Genomic DNA, 24443 nt, shown 5'->3' on the forward strand with positions numbered 1-24443 from the left:
GTGCCATGGTGATTTGCTGCACAGGTCAACCCATCACCTAGGTATTAAGCCCAGCATCCATTAGCTATTCTTCCTGATGCTCTCTCACTGCTTGTCCTACCCAACAGACCCCTGTGTGTGTTGTTCCCCTCCCTATATCTATGTGTTCTCATTGTTCAGCTCTCACTATAAGTGAGAACATGTAGTTTTTGGTTTTCTGTTCGTGGGTTAGTTTGCTAAGGATAATGGATTCCAGTTCCATCCATTTCCCTGCAAAGGATATGATCTTGTTCTTTTTTATGGCTGCATAGTACTTCATGGTGTATATGTACCACATTTACTTTATCCAGCCTATCACTGATGGGCATTAGGATTGATTCCATATCTTGGCTATTGTGAACAGTGCTGCAATGAACATAGGTGTGCTTGTATTTTTATAATAGAATGATTTCCATTCCTTTGGGTATATACCCAGTAATGGCATTGCTGGGTCAAATGGCATTTCTGCTTCTAGATCTTTGAGTATCTAGAAGTTTGATCTTCTAGATCCCCACACTATCTTGCATAATGAATGAACTAATTTACATTCCCACCAACAGTGTAAAAGCACTCCTTTTCCTTCACAAGCTCACCAGCATCTGTTGTTTCTTGACATTTTTAATAATTGCCATTGACTGGTGTGAGATGGTATCTCATTGTGGTTTTGAATTGCATTTCTCTAATGATCGGTGATGTTGAGCTTTTTTTCATATGTTTTTTGGCTGCATGAATGTCTTCTTTTGAGAGTGTCTTTTCATGTCTTTTGCCCATGTTTTAATGGGGTTGTTTTTTTCTTATAAATTTGTTTAAGTTTCTTGTAGACCCTGGATGTTAGACCTTTGTCAGATGGATAGATTGCAAAAATTGTCTCCCATTCTGTAAGTTGTCTGTCCGCTCTAATAATAGTTTCTTTTGCTGTAGAGAAGCTCTTTAGTTTAATTAGATCCCATTTGTCAATTTTTGCTTTTATTGCAATTGCTTTTGGCATCTTCATTATGAAATATTTGGCTGTGCCTATGTCTTGAATGGTATTGCCTAGATTTTCTTCTCTGGTTTTTGTAGTTTTGGGTTTTACATTTCAAGTCTTTAATCCATTTTGAGTTAATTACTGTATATGGAGTAATGAAGGAGTCCATTTTCAGTCTTTTGCATATGGCTAGCCACTTGTCCCAGCAACATTTATTAAATAGGGAGTCCTGGCCGGGCGCGGTGGCTCAAGCCTGTAATCCCAGCACTTTGGGAGGCCGAGACGGGCGGATCACGAGGTCAGGAGATCGAGACCATCCTGGCTAACATGGTGAAACTTCGTCTCTACTAAAAATACAAAAACTAGCCGGGCGAGGTGGCGGGCGCCTGTAGTCTCAGCTACTCGGGAGGCTGAGGCAGGAGAATGGCGTAAACCCGGGAGGCGGAGCTTGCAGTGAGCTGAGATCCGGCCATTGCACTACAGTCCGGGCGACAGAGCGAGACTCCACCTCAAAAAAAAAAAAAAAAAAAAAGGAAAGAAATAGGGAGTCCTTCCCTCATTGCTTGCTTTTGTCAGGTTTGTCAAAGACCAGATGGTTGTAGGTGTGTGGCCTTATTTCAGAGTTCTCTATTCTGTTGGATTGGTCTATGTATCTGGTTTTTTTGTTTGTTTGTTTGTTTGTTTTGTTTTGTTTTGTTTTTTGTTTTTGTTTTTTTGTTTTTTTTTTTACCAGTACCATCCTATTTTGGTTTCTGTAACCTTGTAGTATAGTTTGAAGATGGGTGGTATGATGCCTCTAGCTTTGTTCTTTTTGCTTAGGATTATCTTGGCTATTCAAGCTCTTTTATGGTTCCATACGAATTTTAAAAGAGTTTTTTTCTAATTCTGTGAAGAATGTCAATGGTAGTTTGATGGGAATAGCATTGAATCTATAAATAACTTTGGGCAGTATGGCCATTTTCATGATATTGAGCATGAAATGTTTTTCCATTTGTTTGTGTCTTCGCTGATTTCCTTGAGCAGTGGTTTGTAGTTCTCCTTGAAGATGTCCTGTATTTCCCTTGTTAGCTGTATTCCTAGGTATTTTATTCTGTTGGTAGCAATTGTGCATGGGAGTTCATTCATGATTTGGCTCTCTGCTTGCCTGTTGTTGGTGTATAGGAATGTTAGCTATTTTTGCACATTGATTTTATATCCTGAGACTGCTGAGGTTGCTTATAAGCTTTAAGAAGTTTTTGGGCTGAAATGATGGTGTTTTCGGGATATAGGATTATATCATCTGCAAACGATGATAAATTGACTTCCCCTACTTTTATTTCTTTCTTTTGCCTGATTTTCCTGGACAGAACTTCCAATACTATGTGGAATAGGAGTGGTGAGAGAGGGCATTCTTGTCTTGTGCCAGTTTTCAAGGGGAATGCTTCCAACTTTGGGCCATTCAGTACAATATTGGCTGTGGGCTTGTCATATATGGCTCTTATTATTTTGAGGTATGTTCTTTCAGTACCTAGTTTATTGAGAGTTTTTAACATGAAAGGATGTTGAATTTTATCGAAGGCCTTTTCTGCATCTATTGAGATAATCATGTGGTTTTTGTCTTTAGTTCTGTTTGTGTGATGAATCATGTTCATTGATTTGCGTATGTTGAACCAACATCCCAGGGATAAAGCCAACTTGATCACGAGCTTTTTGATGTGCTACTGGATTTGGTTTGCCAGTATTTTATTGAGGACTTTTGCATTGATATTCATCAGGGATACTGGAGGAAAGTTTTCTTTAGCTGTTGTATCTCTGCCAGGTTTTGGTATCAGGATGATGCTGGCCTCATAAAATGAGTTAGGGAGGAATTCTTCCTTTTCAATTGTTTGGGATAGTTTCAGAAGAAATGGTACCAGCTCCTCTTTGTACCTCTGGTAGAATTCATCTGTAAATCCATCTGGTCCCAGGCTTTTTTTGGTTGGTAGGCTATTTGTTACTGCCTCAATTTCAGAACTTGTTATTGGTCTATTCTGGGATTCAATTTCTTCCTTGTTCAGTCTTGGTTCAGTCAGGTTGTATGTGTCCAGGAATTTACCCATTTTTCCTAGATTTTCTAGTTTATGTGCATAGAGATGTTTATAGTATTCTCTGATGGTTGTTTGTATTTCTGTGGGGTCAGTGGTGATACCCCACTTATACTTTCTGATTTAGTCTATTTGATTCTTGTCTCTTTTATTCTTTATTAGTCTAGTTAGCAGTCTATTTATTTTATTAATTTTTTTTAAAAAAAACACCTCCTGAATTTGTTGATTTTTTAAAGGATTTTTGGTGTCCATCTCCTTCAGCTCTGTTCTGATCTTGATTATTTGTTGTCTTCTGCTGGCTTTGGAGTTTGTTTGCTCTTGGTTCTCTAGTTCCTTTAGTTGTGATGTTAGGTTATTTATTTGAGATCTTTTGAGATTTTTAATGTAGTTATTTTAGTGCTATAAATTTCCCTTTAAAACTGCTTTAGCTGCATCCCAGAGATTCTGGTATGTTGTCGTTTTGTTCTCATTAGCTTCGAAGAACTTTTTGATTTCTGCCTTAATTTCATAATTTACCCAGGAGTCATTCAGGAACAGATTGTTCAATTTATTTATTTATTTATGAAATGGAGTCTTACTCTGTTGCCCAGGCTGGAGTGCAGTGGCATGATCTCAGCTCACTGCAACTTCTGCCTCCCTAGTTCAAGCAATTCTCCTGCCTCAGCCTCCTGGGTAGCTGGGATTACAGGTGCCCACCACCATGCCCAGCTACTTTTTGTATTTTTAGTAGAGACAGAGTTTTGCCATGTTGGCCAGGGTGGTTTCGAACTCCTGACCTCAGGTGATCTTCCTATCTCAGCCTCCCAAAGTGCACTGCACCCATCCAGGTTGTTCAATTTCTATGTAGTTGTTTTGTTTTGAGTGAGTTTCTTAATCTTGAGTTCTAATTTGATTGCACTGTGGTCTAAGAGACTATTTGTTATGATTTTCAGTTCTTTTGCATTTGCTGAGGAGTGTTTCACTTCTGATTATGTGATCAGTTTTAGAGTGAGTGCCATGTGGTGATTAAAAGAATGTCAATTCTGTTTTTTCTCTACTTGGTCTATTTGGCTATTGACACTCATGATTTCATTGTGAAGTTCTCGTGTTGTTTTTCCATCAGGTCATTTATAGTCCCCTTTTAACTGGCTCTTCTGTATATCAGCTCCTGTATTGTTTTATCATGATTCTGAGTTTCTTTGCCTTGGGTTAGACCATGCTCCTTTAGCTCAACAAAGTACATTATTACCTACTTCTGAAGCCTACTTCTGTCAATTTAGCCATCTCATCCTCACCCCAGTTCTTTGCCCTTGCTGGAGAGGTGTTCAATCATTTGGAGGAGAGGAGACACTCTGGCTTTTTGAGTTTTCAGCATTTTTGCATTGATTCTTTCTCATCTTTGTGGGCTTATCTACCTTTGATCTTTGAGGTTGCTTACCTTTGAATGGAGTTTTTATGGGGTCTTTTTTGTAGACGTTGTTATTGTTGTCGTTGCTGTTTGTTTGTTGTTGTTTTAACAGTCAGACCCTTCTTCTGTAGGGCTGCTGCAGTTTGTTGGGTGTCCACTCCAGACCCTAATCACCTGAGTTTCTACTGCTCCTGGAGGTATCACCAGTGGAGGCTGTAAAACAGCAAAGATGGCAGCCTGCCGCTTCTTCTGGGAGGTCCTTTCCAGATGGGCACTGAACTGATGCCGGCTCAAACGCTTCTGTAGGAAGTGCCTGGAGACCTCTGTTGGGAGGTCTCACCCAGTCCAGAGGAAAAGGATCAGGGATCTGCTTAAAGAAGCAGTCTGGCTTCCCCTTGGTAGAGTGGGTGCACTGCGCTGGTGGAAACCCCCTTTTGTACAGAGGCCCCCAGACTCTTCAGAGCCAGCAGGTGGGAAAGGCTAAGTTGGCTGAGCCTTAGAGACCACGGCCACTCCTTTCCCCAGGGGGCTGTGTCCCAGGGAGATCAGAGTTCCGTCCATAATACCCTGGCTGCAGTTGCTAAAATTCCCACAGGGAGGCCCCACCTGATAAGAAGGGATGGATTGAGGTCTCGTTTAAAGCAGTCTCACCATGATCTGCTACAGCAAATGTACTGTCCTGTGGGGAATTCCTCCCAGTCTGGACCATCAAGACTCCCTAGAGCCAGCAGGCCAGAACAGGCTGACTCCAGCCTCAGAGATGTTGGCCATCCTTCCCCCACTGGGAACTCAGTACTCTCAGGCATTCTCCAGCCTGCTGCTGCTGGCTGGCTGGAATTCCAAACCAGTGGGTCATAACTTGTGAGCTGTCATGAAAGTGGGGCCCACTGAATGATACTACTTGGCTCCCTGGCTTCAGCCGCTTTCTGAGAAGAATAGGTGGGTCTCCTACCTCACTGGAATTCCTGGGGCCAGAGTATGCAAAAACTTCTGGTATCCCTGCATGCCTGAGTGGCAGCTGAGAGTCCATACAGCTCTGAGCCCAATCTGGTGACGTGGGCTCATGAGGGGATCTCCCGATCCACTGATGGCAAGGATCTGTGTGAAAAGCATGGTTTCCTGGGCTGGGTTGCACAATCACTCACCACCTCCCCGGTGGGCTGTCTGACATTGCTGTTCTAAAGAGAGATGCTGACTTCATCATGCATGTGGGTATCTCAGAATATAAATGATTTAATATAACCTGACTGCAAAGAGTAGGCAGTAAAAATATTTCTGGAATTTTGGATTCAATGTAGTCATTCAGTCAAAGCTGCAGTTCAGCACCTCCTTCATCTTTTGAATATTTTGTGATCTGATTTGAAAAATCGAATGTTTTCTTTTGGCATAGTATTTGAAAAGTTCAATTAAAACCCGCAAATATTTTCTTGTCACTTTGTGTGTGTATGTGTGTGCCTGTGGGCATATATATATATATATATACAAAATATACTTGCATATATATATAATATATATACTTACATATATATGTAATATATTTACAATTATACATAGTTATAATGCATATAGCTATAGCTATTTATAACCATGCATTATCTGTAACTATACATTTAAATTTATAACTATAGCTCTATATGTAACTGTACGGTGTTTTATAAACTTAAAACATTTCATGTGCTTTAAAAAAGATTTAAAAGCTAAACTTATAATTTGGAAAGGCTATTATTAAGTGCCAGATGCCAGGTGATTGAACCCAGGATTTTAATTTTTCCCAATTTAGATGAGGTTCTCTGTTCAAGCTCTAGCAGTTTTCCTCTCTCTCACTCTCAGTATTACATGTATATGTAAATATACACACATATATAGACACAGAGATATATATGTGCTCACACATACACACATACATATTCACACATAAACTTTTAAAAACAGTAGAATATTTTAATTATTGAAAACAATAGCCTCGATATATTTAAATATGGTACTTTAGAGCAATCTTCTAATGAAATAATTTGGAACATTTTCTACCATCTTTTATCTGTTACCACTCTTTCTAATTTTAGTATATTTTATACGCAGACATAAATTACCAGATGTGATTTAAAACTCACCCTATTTCTCTTCCTGGGGTGATTTCATAACTCTGGGACTTCAGGCTCTTGGATCAAAGCTTTGGTACATCTCAGCAGCTGTCTTAACTACTCCAGAGAGAGCAGTTTGAATCCTTCTAAGCTCATCAAAGAGAAGGTGTGAATTTGCCTTTTCTCACATCCCTTCTCATAACATCTGCTTCCCATCTCCCATATGCAGGAGCCTATGGGAGAAAAGTGCCGTGGCAGAGGGAGATTCTGTTGAGAAGATAAATGCCTTCTGACTATCTCTTCTTCAACCCTCAAAAATCTTGCCATTATGTTTGAAAGCAGTTGATAAGTCATAGTGTGCTGGGAAGAGTGCTGGAGAAGGAGTCAGGTGACCTTCATGACTGTCCAACTCTGCAATGAGCAAGCTGTGTCACTTTGGGCAAACCATGGGTTCTCTGTTTCTCTGTTTCATCTATAAACTGAGGCAATGAAATATGATCTTAAATTATTTCTTTTCAGTTTGATGGTATTAATCAATTCCTGACTTCCTTCTTCCATCGGTCATAAATATGTGTATGTATATATAATATATTCATAGATAATATGTGTGTGTGTGTGTGTAGTGATTTTTTTCCCAACTCATGGCTGACTTCAGTCTTAATAACTACTTTGATTACACACTTTTCTGCATAAAAATTGAAATTACAAAATTCTTACACATAACCAAACAAAACGCTTTGAGCAAATTTAAACCAAAGATTCAGCTGAATAATTTATTTTATATATTTGCTCCAGAATTTTCTACTGCGGCATCTTTATCAGATGTTTGTTGAAAGGTTGTCACTAATGAATGATAGTGTTGAGAACTTGGTCACAGACCTTCACTACAATGTTACAAACTATCTTAGAAATGAAAAAAGTAAAGTCTTATGACAAATAATTGAATGATTGTTTTAACAAATGTAAATGTGATTGTGATGGTTAATATTCAGTGTCAACTTGATTGGATTAAGGATGCCAAGTATTTTTCCTGGGTGTGTCTGTGAGGGTGTTGCCAAAGGAGATTCAGTGCACTGGGAAACGCAGACCCACCCTCAGTCTGGGCGGGCACCATCTAATCAGCTGCCAGTGTGGCTGGAATAAAGCCGGCAGGAGAAGATGGAAGAGCAGACTTGCTGAGTCTCCCGGCCTTCATCTTTTTCCCATGCTGAATGCTTCCTGCCCTCATACATCAGACTCCAAGCTCTTCAGCTTTTAGACTCTTGCACTTAACACCAGTGGTTTAGCCACAGACTGAAGGCTGCGCTGTCGTCTTTTCTACTTTTGAGGTTTTGGGACTTGGACTGATCCACCACTGGCTTCCTTGCTCCTCAACTTGCAGACGAGCTATCATGGGACTTTACTTTGTGATCACGTGAGTCAGTTCTCCTGAATAAACTCCCTTTCATGTATACATATATCCTACTAGTTCTGTCCCTCCAGAGAACCCTGACTAATACAGTGATTTTCCAAAAATTCATGTTAGTTGGACAGAATTAAATCCTAAGAGTTTACAACTACGTTGGAGTTGAAGACATGACAGTGGGTAAAGTGTCCAGGGAGTGTGGACCAAAGCCAACAGGAAAACTTCAGGCACTTTCACATTTAACAGATTGGCAGAGGAAGAGAAGCCATTGAAGGAGACTGAGAAGAAATGAGAAGTATCAATAGAGGATGAAGCAGAGGCTCCTCCTGTCAGAGAAGCAAGGCGGAAGAAACTTTCAGGAGAGGTATTGGTCAATATTGCAAAATGCTAGAAGGAGGTAAAATGAAATAAGGGTTAAAAGAACTTTTTGCTAAGAAAAAATCCACTCACATTATAGTAATAGGGATTCATTTTAAGGATAGTTTATAGAATTTTATATAAATCTGAGACAAAAACCAAGCACAACTGGACCACAAAAAGACTGGCCAGTGGGTCTGAAAGGCCAGTAGGAACCAACGCTATTCACTCTACCCCTTCTCCAGAGGCCATCTGAGTTGCTGCCCAGTTACCTGTTCTCAGCTAATACCCTGCTCTGTGGTTTCTTGTATATGGCCATAGTGCTGACCCAGTTCCAATTTTTCATAGACTCCTAGGACCGTTTCCTCATCACCAAATGCCAACTTTCCTTTGCTCTTAGTTCAAATTCATGAGAGAAAGAAAACTTAGCCAATATCCTTTTTATGAACCTGTACACAAATCATAATTTTCTGGCCTTTCCTATGGATTTGTTGCCTTTAGATTAGGTGTCTTCTCATGGCTAATCAGCTGTGCCTGATTTGGGGAGTTTCTTGGGGAGCCTCATGGTAGAAAGTACATCCAAGTCTATGTGATGGAATCTGTAGGCCATGGCACAGCCTACATTCAGATTCATTCAGAAGGTCTGGGAACGGGCCGTTTTAAGAAAGAAGGAGAAGTATGTACAGAGGAAGATAGGCCAGCATGTCCAGTGCAGGGTCCATTCAGTTTAGCACCTGAGTGCACATATAATTTTGGGAAGAATGCTGTCGTAGAATGGTGTGGGGTGGCTATGAGATTATGATGGGATGAAGAGTAAATGGGAAGAGTGCAAGTGAATGCAGTACATAAAGAATATATTATTCAAGCAAGGCAGTAGGACTTGGCCCACTTGTGTTTTATAAGGGAGAGACATAAAGATTGAAGCTATGGAAATATATAGGGTCAATAATGGACATTTTTAAAAGATTGAAAATATGGGATTACTTTCAACAATTTTTTAAATTAATACATGTGGGGCATTTTATGGTGAAAACCAGAAAGCCTGCTAGACAAATTCTAAAAAAGCTGTAACACTACTTTAAACAAATTTTTATACTAAATGGAATGAAGGAAAAGTTTAAAGATAAATGTGGAATGAAGGAAAGGGTGAGGAGATATATATATATATATATATATATATATATATATATATATATAATCATGTATGTGTGTGTGTATGTGTGCATGTATATATACATATACACACATATATACATACACATATATATACACACATATATACACACAATATATATATGGAGAGAGAGAAAGAAAGAGAGACAGAAATGATTGATGGAATAGCATCTCTGAGGATGGAGAACAAGTGGAAGGATACATCTGAGAGATGACAGGGGAGACACAATATTTTGTGATGTAGGAGAAAAGACATATCAGTGAGAATAAGCTATATTATGCAACAATAACAAACACTTCAAAATCTTAGTTTTTTTTTTTTTTTTTTTTAACAGGTTTAACTCTTATTCATGCTACTTGTCTACTTTTTCTTTGTTCATTATAGTCACCTAGATGGAGTTGAGATATTGTTGGTTTCCATGACAGAGGGGAAGAAAGTTCTGGAGGAGCCCTCACTGGCAATGAAATGCTCTGGCCCCGAAGCAACACATGTCATTTCCCCTCACTATTGGTGAGAACTCGTTAACCACTGTCCAAGTACTAGAGGATCAGCTAGTGTGATCTTAACAAGCACTATAAAGGTGGATCATTAGGGTATTTAGTGAACAACCTAATGATTACAATCAAAAAAGACAATGGTGAGAGTGAATGCAGGTAACTGTGAGTGGCTGCTGAGAAACTGAGGGAGTCCTGTAAAGCAGAAATGAGATGTACATAGACAGGGAGGGATGAGTTGGTGAAGGCTTGAAACAGTTGTTGGGAGAGTGACTAACTAGAGATGCTGAGAAGGATTATAGGTTATTCCTTAGGACTGAACTGAGAATGCAGACTGAATTTATGGTGACACTAATCTATTGATTGTATGATTTTCTCTGGTGGTATTCAGGAGCCTAGGTACGGATGGGAAATGTGGAGATTGATTGATCTAGGATGGGGTTTTGCTGAGCAAGTGCAACAGAAGGATAAAGGTATGAGGGAGTTAAAAATGTAATAATAAGTGTATGATTGAATGATGAACCATGTGATCTAAGTTCACAGGAAAGTTGATGAAAAGAGAAAAATGTGGTTGGATTATCGAGTATGATTGAATGATGAACCATGTGATCTAAGTTCACAGGAAAGTTGATGAAAAGAGAAAAATGTGGTTGGATTATCGAAAATATAGGAGAAGCAGGATTGGTTAAATTTTAAATTATCCTTGCCTCAATGTCTAAGAGTTGTTGTAGATAATTAGGATGCCTTGGGGAGCACTTATCAGAGAGCCTTACATAACTGTAAATCATGAGAGCTTTTATTTACTCACTCAATAAGACATGGAGATAAACCATCTGCAGATAGGTCCAGTGACTCAGAGTTACCATCAAGGACCCAGGTCCTTTCATTTACTTAACGTCATAGCATTGGCGTTCCTTCACAGGCTTGTCACCTCATGAGTGCAAAATGGCTGCCACACCTCTACATAGCATATCCACACCACACACAGATAGGAAGGGAGGGTAGGAGGTGCGAGCTCTTTGTCCTTGCATTCCTGACTGTATCACAGAAAAAAAAATGCTTTCTTTACATCTGTTTAGCCGGAAGTAGATCATATATCCACTTGTAGGCTAATCACCAGCCAAGAGCAATGGAATGCCCTTGATTGATTATTATACATTTCCTTACTCATCCCATGGGACTGGGCACAGGGCTGCCTGAACTACACTGGGGTTCTATTAGCAAGGAGGATGGGAGAAATGACTATTAGAGAATTAATAGTGACTGCTACAAATGGAACCTCTCTTCTCAATGAATGATATGACCTCATGCTCAGGATGCAAAATAATGATCTTTGTTTATTCAGATAAAAAAAACTGTACAGATCTAGGCTTTGAGCCAGGAAAGAAATTTTCACTGATTTTCACTGAGGGGAAGACATAGGGATAGGATGTAAAATTTGAATTCCTTTTATGGAAAGTTGATCTAGTTCCCCAGGGCATGTAATGTTTCTTGAGTAAAGTCTGCTGGTTGAGTAAAAAAAAATTCTACTGGATGATCAATCTAGATGATTTTTCACTTTTCAAATTGCTTTTAGTTGAAATGGCTACCATACATCTAGTGAAGCCTGTGCCATTGTGGAGTACAAATATGAACATATTGTATTAGTCTGTTCTCACATTGCTATAAAGAACTACCTGAGAGTGGGTAATTTGTAAATAAAAGAGACTTACTTTGCTCGTGGTTGAGCAGGCTGTAAAGGAAGTATGGCTGGGGAGGCCTCAGGAAACTTACAATCATGGCAGAAGGCAAAGGGGAAGCAGGCATGTTTTACATGGCTAGTGCAGGAGGAAGAAAGAGAAGAGGGAGCTGGTACATACTTTTAAACAACCAGATCTCGTGAGAACTCATTCACTATCATGAGAACACCAAGGGGGAAGTCCGCCCTCTTGATCCAATAAAGCTCTCCCAACAGCCCACTCCTTCACCATTGGGGACTACAATTTGACATGAGATTTGGATAGAGAGACAAATCCAAACTATACCACATACTAAATGTTCATGAGTCTAGATTATTTTTTAAAAAATATCACAAGTAAGCTTGTTTCCTTGATTCTTTTTTCACAGAAATGCTATATATGATGACATATTCCCCAAATTCAGGTCTTCAGTAAGTTACTTGAATTTATGTTTCTTGTTCTGTCAGATATTGCTTTATGATTTCTGTGATATAAATATTGAAAAAAAATTAGTGTTATCTGTTTTAATTCTTTCCAATTTGAATAGGAATCATACAGAATTTACCAAAATTGTTCCATTCAACAGGAATTTATCTTGCCATTTCCATGGGAAATATAGTTTGTGTTTCCTGGGATGTAAACATGAAAGACCTACAGTGCCTGCTCTTCAGGAGCTTACATTATCACTGCTAACTAGATAAGTAGGCAATTAAGTAGGTAACTATTTTAGCACATCTTCCTCCACTACTTGAAATATGTTAGCTATTCAAGACCCAGCATGCTCTTTGAGTGTGCTACCATCTTTTAATTCTCTGTCTCAGTTTTTGGACTAGTTTTAGTTAGTTTATCTTTAAAAACTGATTTTTTAAAAAAAACTCCAGGAACTTATATCATCTCAACCACCATAACATTGTTAGTTTTTTCATGGTTTCTTCTCTCTTTACAGATTCTGGCTGTGAAACTGAATATTGACTTAGAAAATCACACCCTGTAACCTGAGTCTGTAGGTTGCTTTTATATGCCCCTGATCTTAAGTACATGAATCCTCAGTCTCCCAAGTCTGAAGAAAACCTGCAGGACTCTGGATCTTTACTCTGCATTATTCAGATGCTTAGAGAGTATTGGTCTCTTGCAAAGAGCTTGAAACCAAAGATTACACCAACAGTGCGCTTTATGAAAAGGGAGTTAATTTTAAAAACAGATGCTGTATTTGAAAAATGAATTCTAGCCAATTATATTTAAAGCTTCTAAAAGTTAGATACATGGATACAGGATCTTCTTCTGGGCACCCACAGCACCAGCTATGTTGCTTTTCAGTGCATTTTAGTTTGCTCCCTTATTATTATTATTATTATTATTTCTGAGACAGGGTCTCATTCTGTTGGCCAGGCTGGAGTACAGTAGCACAATCATGGCCCACTGCAGCCTTGACCTCTCAGACTCAAGCAATCCTTCTAGTTCAGCCTCCTGAGAAACTGGGACCACAGGCACATGACACCATGCCTGGCTAATTTTCTTTTATTTTTTGTGGAGAGGGGATCTCTCTATGTTGCCCAGGCTGGTCTCAAACTCTTGGGCTCAAGTGATCCACCTTCCTCAGACTCCCAAAGTGCTGGGATTACAGGTATGAGTCATTGCACTTGGCCTAGTTACTTACTTCGATTTGTTTCTCATAGCTGGCAATTTCTTAAGAGCAGGTGCTATTTTTTTTATTGTGAACTGGACTCTCTAAGCATTACATCTTTTTTCCATACTTTGTTCAAAGAGCCCCACACACCATGTTTCAGTATTATGATTTGTCTACAATTAGCTTTGTGCTCTTTCGGAAATTATTGCAATGTGAACTTTGGCCCAATTCATACCTCCTCACCCCAATTTCTAGGCTAGTTCTAGGGTGACACATTTTTTCTGCTATCATTATCCTCCCTGGATCTTTCATCCAATTGTGACATTACCAGTTGGACAGATTTACTGGTTACCCACTTGGTGTGATTTTATGAACATTTATGAGGTTATTAAATTCTCTGATGGATCATTAGGGTCTATGATGCCATCATTGAAGATATACTTTGTTGGGTTGAGTGTTGCCTTCTTTTTTTATGCTACCTCTATAACTTCCCCAAAGAATAACACATTTGCCTGAGACGGATCATACTGGTTTCATTGTGCCTGCTGCCACTAGCCATGATCTGTGGTCCTGAGCTATCCACAGCTCAGGTGGGTGAGGGTTGTGGGCTGCTGCTGTGCCTGTCTTGCCCTGCGGCCAGGTTGCTGTGCATAGTCAGACCATAGGCTGTCAGCATAAACATTAGCTTGTTACAGAGGAAAACTTTTCCCCCCAGCCATTTGAAGCGATGTTGAGAGTGTTCTTCTTCATGCCACCCTTTTCTTTTTTTCTTCTTTTTTTGAGATGGAGTTTTGCTCTTGTTGCCCAGGCTGGAGTGCAATGGCACGATCTTGGCTCACTGCACCCTCCACCTCCCTGGTTCAAGTGATTCTCCTGCCACAGCCTACCGAGTAGCTGGGATTTCAGGTGCCTGCCACCATGCCTGGCTAATTTTTGTATTCTTAGTAGAGGTGGGGTTTCACCAAATTGGCCAGGCTGGTCTTGAACTCCTGACCTCAAGTAAACCACCTGCCTCAGCCTCCCAAAGTGTTGGGATTACAGGCGTGAGCAACTGTGCCCGGCCCATGCCACCCTTTTCTATGCTGTCATAAATGTTTAGCTGACCAGGACCTTCTCACCAACCCTCCCTCCAAGATGAACTATCCTTCTGAGATGGTTCTTAGATTTCTGTCTCAGATTTTTAGCACAGTCAGCTATAAATGATACGGTGTGAAAGTAAACATGTGAGAGTTTTTTTTTTTTTCCTTGTGTAACAGCTGTTTATGTAAAAAGTTGTCAATTGAATTTTTGGAAAAGTAAATCTATTTTATATGCTCCAAGGGAAATTTTTATTTAAAGGAATGTAGCAGTAAAACTTTTAGAAAGTAAAGAACTACCTTTTTAGATATAAAGAACCACACATTTATCTGTTCTGTGAGTTTGGAGTTTAAAGAGTCTCTCTCTCTCTTTTTAATCTTTATGAGTTTGGGATTGTGGCCTCATTAATTATTGGAGATTATTTTCAAATTGTGAGGCAATAGTACACAGCATAAACCTGAATTAATTCTCAAAGTCAATCAGTAACTCTGTCTCTTTTCTGTCACACACATACACACACACATATACACAGACACCCACAAACCCTTATAAGTATAAATTACACTGCTATGTGAACTGTGGAAGGAAGAGAAGGATTATTTAATTAGTCCCAAGTACTGAAGGTGACTGAGCAACTTGAGGAATTTTGAAGCGTGAAAGTCATAACTGACAAGATGATTTGCAGATCTTGATAGGAATTTTCTCTGGGGACTCTAGTTATTGCTAGTAGCTAGTTTGAATTTTTTTATTATGAAATGTCAATTTCATTTCCAAACCATAATGATTTATGATTCTCTTAGCACAGTTAGTGCCATCACTTTTTGCTTGGTAACCTGTGTTTCATCTACACATGGGAATTTATCAGGAAGTCAGAGCCAATTGTTTCTAACTGGTCTTTCTGCCAGAGTGCAGTGATATTTCTATTAAAAACAAACAAAAAATGGGCAAGCTCATTTATTCTCCATATATTATGAAGTTCCCTTTTTTGTGATACTGATTTTGTTGTCTTTAATGACCTAATTGCTCAGATTGTTAAAGGAACTGGGACAAGGAGGATGGTTTTTATATTACAGGTCCTTAGACATCCTGCTGCATTTTCCTGGTCTCAGACAGCCATGGTTCTTGGTGGGAAGATCTCAATAGATGATTATTGCCCATCTAAATGAAATTAGTACTATGTTGTGGCTGGGCACAACTTCCCCCAGTGTGGAATATGATTTGTCTCCTTTTAGGTCTGCAGATCCCAGTGAGAGAGACATTGGAAAATGGAGATAAAACCTAAACAAAGGGTATCAGCTGTATGTCTCCTGCAAATAACACAACTGCTGCAGAGTGAGAAGGATTCTCTCTGAGGTTGCATTACATCATCTTAGTTACCTGGCTTTGAATTTTTCACAGGGACATAAAACCTAGAAACAAATGTCCTGGATTTCATTTGTAGCAACCCAAAGATTCTAGTAGAGATGTGAGCAACCAAAAGTTCTCATGAGGATACTACCCTTGGTGCATTTTGCTAAGCATAAGTGATCAATTATATTAATCATGTGTTGGTGGCCACAGAGAGAGACCATAGGCTTCCTGAAATTCTCATTGTTCTTAAGTAACCACAGGGAAAGGGAATTATGTTATTTTTAATAGGATATTAGTGGGACCCCAATATATCAAAAATTATAAACCAGTGGGAAAAGAATGGGTTAGTTTGCAAACAGTATTACGGAAACAAGTTAAAGTTAGTCTCCCTCCCAGTCTTATATATAAAAAAAGTCATGTGAACAGCCTTGTAAATATATTTTAATCTATTTGTTTTCTGAAGTCATATAGGAGTAGCACACATTATACTCACTTCAGTGTCATTTCTGCATTTTCCCTGCTCTCCCTATGAGAATAATTTGTCACAATTCCACATTTATAAAATTATAGTATTGAAGGTTAGAGTAGAAGGAGGGAGAAGGAGATAAAGGAGAGAAAGCACAAAAGGAGAGAAAAGAAAAGGAGGAAGAAATGACAGGAAGGAAAATGAGGAGACATTCCCTATGCTAGCATGACTTTAGAAAAGCAGATTAGAGGATAAAAGAACAGGAGAGATGGAGGGTGGTGGAGCAGATGAGGTGGGACTGGATGCTTTCAGTCCTCGGCAAGATGTGGTCTCATGGCTGGAAGCCATATTCCTCATAAACCTAGAACCTCTGTTTCTAGGATATCAAAACACTCAGTTCTATTCTGTGTTCCTAGTATCCTGCATGTGTGCCTTCCTCTCTTGGCCTTCTTGGTTGACATCCCTTTCTTAATACTTTAGGCCTTGGGCCTCTTCTATGTTAAGGCCCAAGTCTCCCCTTGCCAGTCCCCTTGCCAGCCTCCCAAGGTAGCAAATCTTTCTTCTGTACAGACTCCAGACCTTGTTCAGCTTGATTTGCAGCTGGTCTTTGCAGAGAAGCTGATCTTCCTGCTTCTCTTATCATATATTGGCTATTTGTCTTAAATTGCAGTCTTTTGGGTGGTTTAGTTTACATGTTGTTCTGGTCTCAGCCTTTTGGGGGGCTTTCTCTGATGCCTTACAGATTTCTGGGACCTCCCTGACCTCCATGACCTCCTTGTTAGCAAGAGAGCTTTGGCTTTCTGTGTCCACAAACCAAGCCTTTAGTTCTTTCTCTTCAGCTTGCTTTGGATTTCCATCTCACTTCTTTCCCTTGCAGCCCAAACTACTATTACAATCAGCCTCATGGAGGAGAAAACTACCTGGCTTTATCCCTGAGAGCCTGATTTTTCCTCTAGTTATGCCATCCCATGACCCTGGTTGGGTGTCACCCTGAGAGGTGGTGGTAACGGTGGATAAGCAGATGGCAATTAGGGAGTTCTTGGCCTTCTCAGTGACTAGTGCCCCTCAGGGAAGACTTAACTATGCAAGAGATGGAAGTAGCTAGTGAAGAGAAAGGTGTATGTGTTTGACTGGCTGATATATAATTCACTGTTAATTACCATTGCTTATTCAATCTACAGAGTTTTTACGATGCCACAGACTGTTCTAGCTCATTAAAAATTTTAGACTTTGGCTACGGTATCTGGTATGAGCTAACTACTTGAAAAGGTCATGATGGTGTAGTGCAGTAGCACAGACGCACTTCCTCTAAGGTAGCCGCCTAGACAGTAGGTAGAACTTCAAGACCAATTCCAGTGCCAGTCTTAAAACATGCACCTTTTTTTTTTTCATGCCTTTGCCAGCTGGACAACCCTACACTTTAAACTACTTTCCATCTTGGCAAATACTTTCATCCTCATTCTTCAATAGACAAAAGCTGCCTGCCTAGTATTTTCAGAGTGGCTGAGAGGAGCTAAGATCCAGGGGCATTCCATCTGATTAGAGTTGCCGAACAATTATTCTTGAATATTACCAGCTGAGTGTGCAAAAATCTAGCCAGGCAAGTGAGGGCAGTTGAAGCTCTTTCTGTAGAATTGTATAACTGGCCCACATAAAGAATCACCCAGTGGTTCTTCCTGCTTCTTTCTGGCCCTCTCCATGCATTTTGTTTTTGCTTCCTCTACCCGTCTGCCCTCTGACACTTTCTAAGATACTGTGTTTTCTCATGAATATCCTCTCTCATGGTAGTCTTTTTGATTTCTTAAGTATGGCTTATTGTGAAACTTCAAGACTGTGGGTCTTTAGTTATGACTCTGCTTTCATCCTGGGCCAACACTTTTCTTTTGAAAGGATCGTCTTGAATAAATACATTAAAATTACTGATGGGATTCTCTACACTGACCTGACATGGTGAAGAGAGAGGGCTGCTCCTTCCAGAAGACAAGATTGGCCTCCTGTGCAAAAGATTGCTTTGGATGTTGACAGTGGCTCAAGTTCCCACCTTTATTTAGTTTCAAAAACTGGGCTGGACAGCTTAGGTGGACAAGTGGTGTTGGGTAAATCTTGTAAAAGGCAGGAAACTGTAGACCAGGATGGGATCAAGGAACATAAATTTAGGATGTAATTTATGGCTCATATTTTTTGTGGGAGGAAAAATATGACAATATAGACTGGAAAATTAAAAGTTGTTTTATTTGGAAAAGCTATCTAAGTAGGCAATTGATAAGAATACACCAAATGTTTTATACATTTGAAAATAAAATATGAATTATAGCCACCCTCAGAGTTTGAGGTTTTAGAGATTACTTGTGGAGTTCAAATTTTGAAAATGTACCAGTTGATGTGCTCCTTCCTCTAGTCTTGTTAAAGATTTGGTTTGCTAATAACCCTGCTTTCTAAGTCATCAGCTACCAGACATGTGAAAAGATAGCATTTTAAAGAATATAGGCACAGATTCAATGGCCAAAGCTACTAAGTGCCATATTCTGACATGAGTTGGCATTATTGTTGGGTGGTACAAACAAATTTTAAAAAGGGGAGTTAAAACAGGTTAAAAAACTAGAGAATGTTGTCTCATGTTTGGTTTGTATGAATGGATTATAAATTCACATTACAAAACTGAAAGAAATACAGAGCTGTAAAAATGTGGGAATTATGAGGTTAAAACTGAGCCATGAGTTATGCTAAATTTGAAGTCCAGGCTCTGTGGATAGTAAATAGGACAAAGGAAACATTCAGGAACCCAGACATGCCCCTGAATGATGGTCACATTGCCTCTTAAAATGCATGTGAACTGATGGTAAAAATACCACTATTTTTTTACCCTGAAGTTCTGTTATTAGTTTCCCATCATAAAGTATACAAATAGTATTGGCTCCTAAAACACATTTACTAAGACAATTTGCAGCTATAAAGTATGCTTGTATATAGTTACCATGTTAAATTCATGTTTATATTGTTTTTATATCTCAGGGATATATTTCAAGTATCTATCACACTTCTGATTCACTTGTGTTGCTCAAATGTAAAGTGTGACTCCATAATTATAAATTTCATGTTGAGTATCCCTTATCCAAAATGCTTGGAAACCGAAGTGTTTCAGATTTTGGATTTTTTTTCAGATTTTGGAATATTGGCATATACATATAAATAATGAGATATCTTTGGAATTGACCCAAGTCTAAAGAAAAATTTTATTTATGCTTCATATATACCCTGTTCACATAGCCTGAAGGTAATTTTATACAGTATTTTTAACAATTTTGTGTGTGAAACTGAAACAAAGTCTGTGTACATTGGACCATCAGAAAGCAAAGGTGTCACTATTTCAGCCACCCATGTGGTTGTTTGGCATCACTATCACTCCAGACTCTGAATTTATATTATATGCTACTGATAAATAATTGTTTTCTTACACTTATTCACACATAAGTACTTAACAGTAAAAAATGTGATGTAACATTAATACAATGAAAAAAATGATGTGTTCAGGGTAACTAAATAGAACAGTATAATCACCAGAATACCCATATCAACTGGTTTTTTTGTTTGTTTGTTTGTTTTTGAGACGGAGTCTCTCTCTCTGTTGCCCAGGCTGGAGTGCAGTGGCACAATCTCAGCTCACTGCAACGTCCGCCTCCCTAGTTCAAGTGATTTCTGGCTAATTTTTGTATTCGTAGCAGAGAGGGGATTTCACCATGTTGGCCAGCCTGGTCTCAAACTTCTGAGCTCAAGTGATCTGCCAGCCTAGGCCTCCCAAAGGCTGGGATTACAGGTGTGAGCCACCACGCCTGGCTTGTATCAACTGTTAAACAACAGCAGCCGAAGTGGGTTGGGAGGGTCTCTTTCCTTGGGGACACTGAGTAAACTGCATCATGTGCCTGTCACAGATGAAGCCGGTGTGGAATTTTGCACTTGCGGTATCATGTTGGTGTTCAAGATGTTTCAGATTTTGGAGCATTTTGGGTTTCAAATTTTGGGATTAGGGATGCTCAACATGGATATTAATTGATAAGCAAATACAAATATATCTGAAATATATATTATATTATCAAAACTCATCAGCACACTTAGTAGAAAGAAACCAACTTTGATGTCAATTCCGTTGCATATCTCAGGCTAAATTGCTTATTAGCAATTTTCCTTTTCTCACTCAGGAAAATAATATTCTAAATCATAGAAGGTAGAGAATTAATCAAAGACAAAGAAAGGATTTGCAACAGGAGAAGAACCTAGGTCTCACGCCCAACCCTCTGGAATGGCTATTAACATTCTCTGCCCCTCCTCAACACTCACATTCTAGATATTTTGATATTTATGTGAGTATATTGTCTTTAAAATTCCAAAGAAAATTTTAAATTAGGATTTGGTTTTGGAATTAGAAGATGTTAATTTGCAAGGCATTTCATCCTAAACAAACATTTTTAATAATAGGTTGAACTTTGGATATAAACTTGCCTCAGGTAAATGGTCATATAGATTATTTTTTGGCATGATTTTTTAGTGGTAAAGACAGGAGTTTATCAAATATCTCAAGAGTAAAAAATTCAATTTAAAAACTAATTTGTGGGAAGCTATCATTTCCTACAAAATCCCTGAAACTTTTGCCTTTATGAATCTAAGAAGATGTTCTAAAGTCATCAATTTCATGAGGGATGACTCATCTGTTAGGGGGAAGAATGACTTTTCTACCCACTTATTTGCTAGCTTTTATCATAGTTATGGCAAACAGTCTGCTGCCTGACAACGTCCAGTTCCACGAATGGGCTTTATTTTTTAATCAAGGAATTTGTCATCCATGATAGGTGGACTCAAGTGACTTAGTGTTTGATGCACATCCCTGAACAAAGGGAGTCTGGATTTTACCCATAAAAGGGGAAGAAATACTTGCATCCGATTCCACTGGGGACTGATGTTCAGGAAACTTGTGTGGTGTTGTGGAACTGTCATTCACCTGTGATTCTGCACAGAGAAAAGGAAATTCATGTGGTGAGAACTTAAAAGCTATAAGGGGGAGAAAATACATTATGCTTTCCTCTGCCTTCCTCTGTTCCTCCCAGTACAGCAAGAAACAAATAAAACCTGTTGAGTGATTGACCAGGATGCACAGGCACACTGTGAAATATTTGATTTACAATCACTGTGTTCTAAATTTCATCTTCTTTTAGATAAGGGCTGTAGACAAGATTGCTGGACTCGAACAGCAAGCTAACTGCAGTTCTGGATTGAGGACCCAACTTTTGGGTGAAGAAGGATAGAGAAGCACAGTGCAATTCAGGGGGGCACATTTGCCAAGTGGGATTATGAAACAGTAGAGTGAAATATCTACAGTGAAACTTTGCATATTCCTCTACTATATAATTAATGAGTAGTCAGGACTTTTCTAGAATCAGATCTGGTGTGAGTACAGCTAGCACAGTGTTTCTGTGAGTGTAATACATAACACCAGGATATGAGAGATGACTTTGGGGCACATGGACAGACATTAAATAACTTTGAATCACTTGGTGAGAAAGCTCTTCCTATTTCATTTCTTTTTAAATTATTTTGATTGCTTAGAAGAGGAACCCTCTCTTGGGGCTGGTCGGAAGCCTTCATCCCTAACACGTACTAACCTTTCAGAGAAAGGGGGCTTCAGCCCACAGCCGTTAGCATATCAGTATCTAGTTAGAATTTAATACCACTAATTAATTTTTATTTATTTATTTATTTATTTTTGAGACAGGGTCTCACTGTGTCACCCAGGCTGGAGTGCAGTGGAACAATCATGGCTCACTGCATCCTCGACCTCCTGGGCCTAAGCAATCCTCTTATTTCAGCCTCCTGAGTAGCTGGGGCTACAAATGCGTGCCACCATGCCTGACTAATATCTTATTTTTTGTAGAGACGGGGTCTTGCTATATTATCCAGGCTGGTCTTGAACTTCTGGGCTCAAGCAATCCTCCCGCCTTGTCCTCCCAGAGTGCTGGAATTACACGTGTGAGCCACTGTTCCTGGCCTAGAATAATCATTTTTACCACACACTGATGTGTGTGTGTGTGTGTGTGTATCTCTTTATATATACACACACATATATACTATATAATTTTTACCTTACACTTTTATGTATATATAAAAAATGTATATACCTATATATCAGTATAAGGTTTTATATATGTGTGTGTATGTATGTGTGTGTATACATATATATATATAGAGAGAGATAGAAGATGACATACAACATATAATATATCTGTATAGTTTAAAAATAATTACTGGGGAGTGAGTGCTAATGGGTACTGGGTTTCTTTTTGGTGTGATGGAAGTGCTCCCAAAATAGTGTGATGATGATTGCACTACTGTGAATATACAAAAATCCATTGTCTTGTATGTTTTAAATGAGTGATTGTATGGTAGGTGACATATCTTAATAAAGGTATTATAAAAAATAATTACAACCATCCATCAGGTCAAGGAATCAAACATTTGTTGTATTTGTTTTCACAGTTGCTGGCCATTTATGTCAACTGATAATGATTTTGCATTTACTATAGTCTATAAAATTTTCCTTCAAATGAATCTTATTTAGTAAAACAATGGAGCAGTATGAAGAAAAATATTATAATATTTATATTATAATATAATATATAAAAATGTTATAATAGAATGTAGATATCTGAAGTTTAGGAAACCTAGAGCATGCACGATGTGTTACTGGTGAGTTCATTTGCTTCAGAATGCAGCCATTTTCATATGTTTATTTCTTCATTAATTTATTTAGCTTTTTGGGTGCCTACCATACATCAAGATGTGTCTACTGCCTTCCTGTAGCTCACTGTCTAGCAGAGGTTATAGGCAAGACTAAGGATCCTAATAAGATTGTAAATCCTAAGATGCAAGCTCCCTGTTTTGGAGAAGACTCTTGCAATGTTTTAGGAATACATGAGCGAAACAGGAAAGGGAATAAAAATGAACAGGGAAATAAAAGTGGGTAGAAAACACTATCATCAACACGTTATGAAGTTTCCTTCCTCCTTCTCTTCCTCTCTCCTTCACACCCTCCCTGTCTGTCTCTCTGGCTTTCTCCTTCCCTTCCTTCCTCACTGTCTTCCTTCCCTTCTTCCTTTCCAGTAGCATCCACCTGGCTTGAAAAATTTAACACCTACTAAGTTTACTTTGGATTTCTTATTAATCCAAATAAAGCCCACTATTCCAGGTAGGATTTTAAAAAGCTACACAAACAAACAAAAAATTAAGTGCAACAACTATAAAACCTACTTTTAACCATAGTTGGTGAAACCTGAGTGCTCCTTGGTAATGTTTCTGGATTCCAGCTTAAGCTTAGCTATTGAACCTGGGAGACCAAATGCTTTTATTCTGAGATGGAAAACACTGGAGTTTAGAAATCCCTTCCTTCAATATTGATAAATGAGAGATCTTCTTGATATTGATTTCTGGTTTTATTGCACCATAGTCTGAGAGTGTGCTTGGTGTGATTTCGATTTTTTGGAATTTATTGAGACTTGCTTTATGACCTGGCATGTGGTTGATCTTAGAATGTATTCTGTGTGCAGATAAGAAGAATGTATATTCTGTGGTTGTTGGGCGAAGTTTTCTGTAGATGTCTGTTAGGTCCAATTGGTCAAGCATTGAATTTAAGTCCAGAGTTTCATTGTTAGTTTTCTGACTCGATGATCTCCCTAATGCTGTCAGTGGAGTTTTGAAGTCTTCTACTACTATTGTGTGGCTAAGTGTTTTTGTAGTTTACAAAGAACTTGTTTTATGAATCTGGGTGCTCCAATGTTGGGTGTGTATTGATTTAGGATAGTTAAGTCTTTTAGATGGATTGTACCCTTTATAATTATGTAATGTCCTTTTTAAGTGTTAAAGGTTTAATGTCTGTTTTGTCTGATATAAGAATAGCAACTTCTGCTCTTTGTTTTTCATTTGCATGGTAGTTCTTTCTCCAGTCCTTTTCTTTAAGCCTGTGGGTGTCATGACCTGTGAGATGGGTCTCTTGAAGGCAACATCTGTGTCTTTAGGTGGCATATACAAAAATTAACACAAAATGGACCAAAGATTCAAATATGAGACCTCAAACTACAAAAATACTAGACGAAAACCTAGGAAATACTCTTCTTGACATTTATCTTGGCAAATAATTTTTGGCTAAGAACCCAAAAGCAATTGCAACAAAAACAAAAATAGGCAAGTGGGACCTAATTAAACTGAAGAGCTTCT

General features: G+C 38.8%; 1 non-coding gene across 1 annotated transcript; it reads right to left on the reverse strand.

Moving 5' to 3' along the window:
* Positions 1-9290: 9290 nt before the first annotated feature.
* Positions 9291-9354, reverse strand: LOC115896661. The gene has a single exon (XR_004056569.1). It is a non-coding gene; the product is annotated as a U7 small nuclear RNA (small nuclear RNA).
* Positions 9355-24443: the final 15089 nt, after the last annotated feature.

This window comes from Rhinopithecus roxellana, chromosome 3, assembly GCF_007565055.1.
Source record: "Rhinopithecus roxellana isolate Shanxi Qingling chromosome 3, ASM756505v1, whole genome shotgun sequence".
Lineage (NCBI taxonomy): Eukaryota > Metazoa > Chordata > Mammalia > Primates > Cercopithecidae > Rhinopithecus > Rhinopithecus roxellana.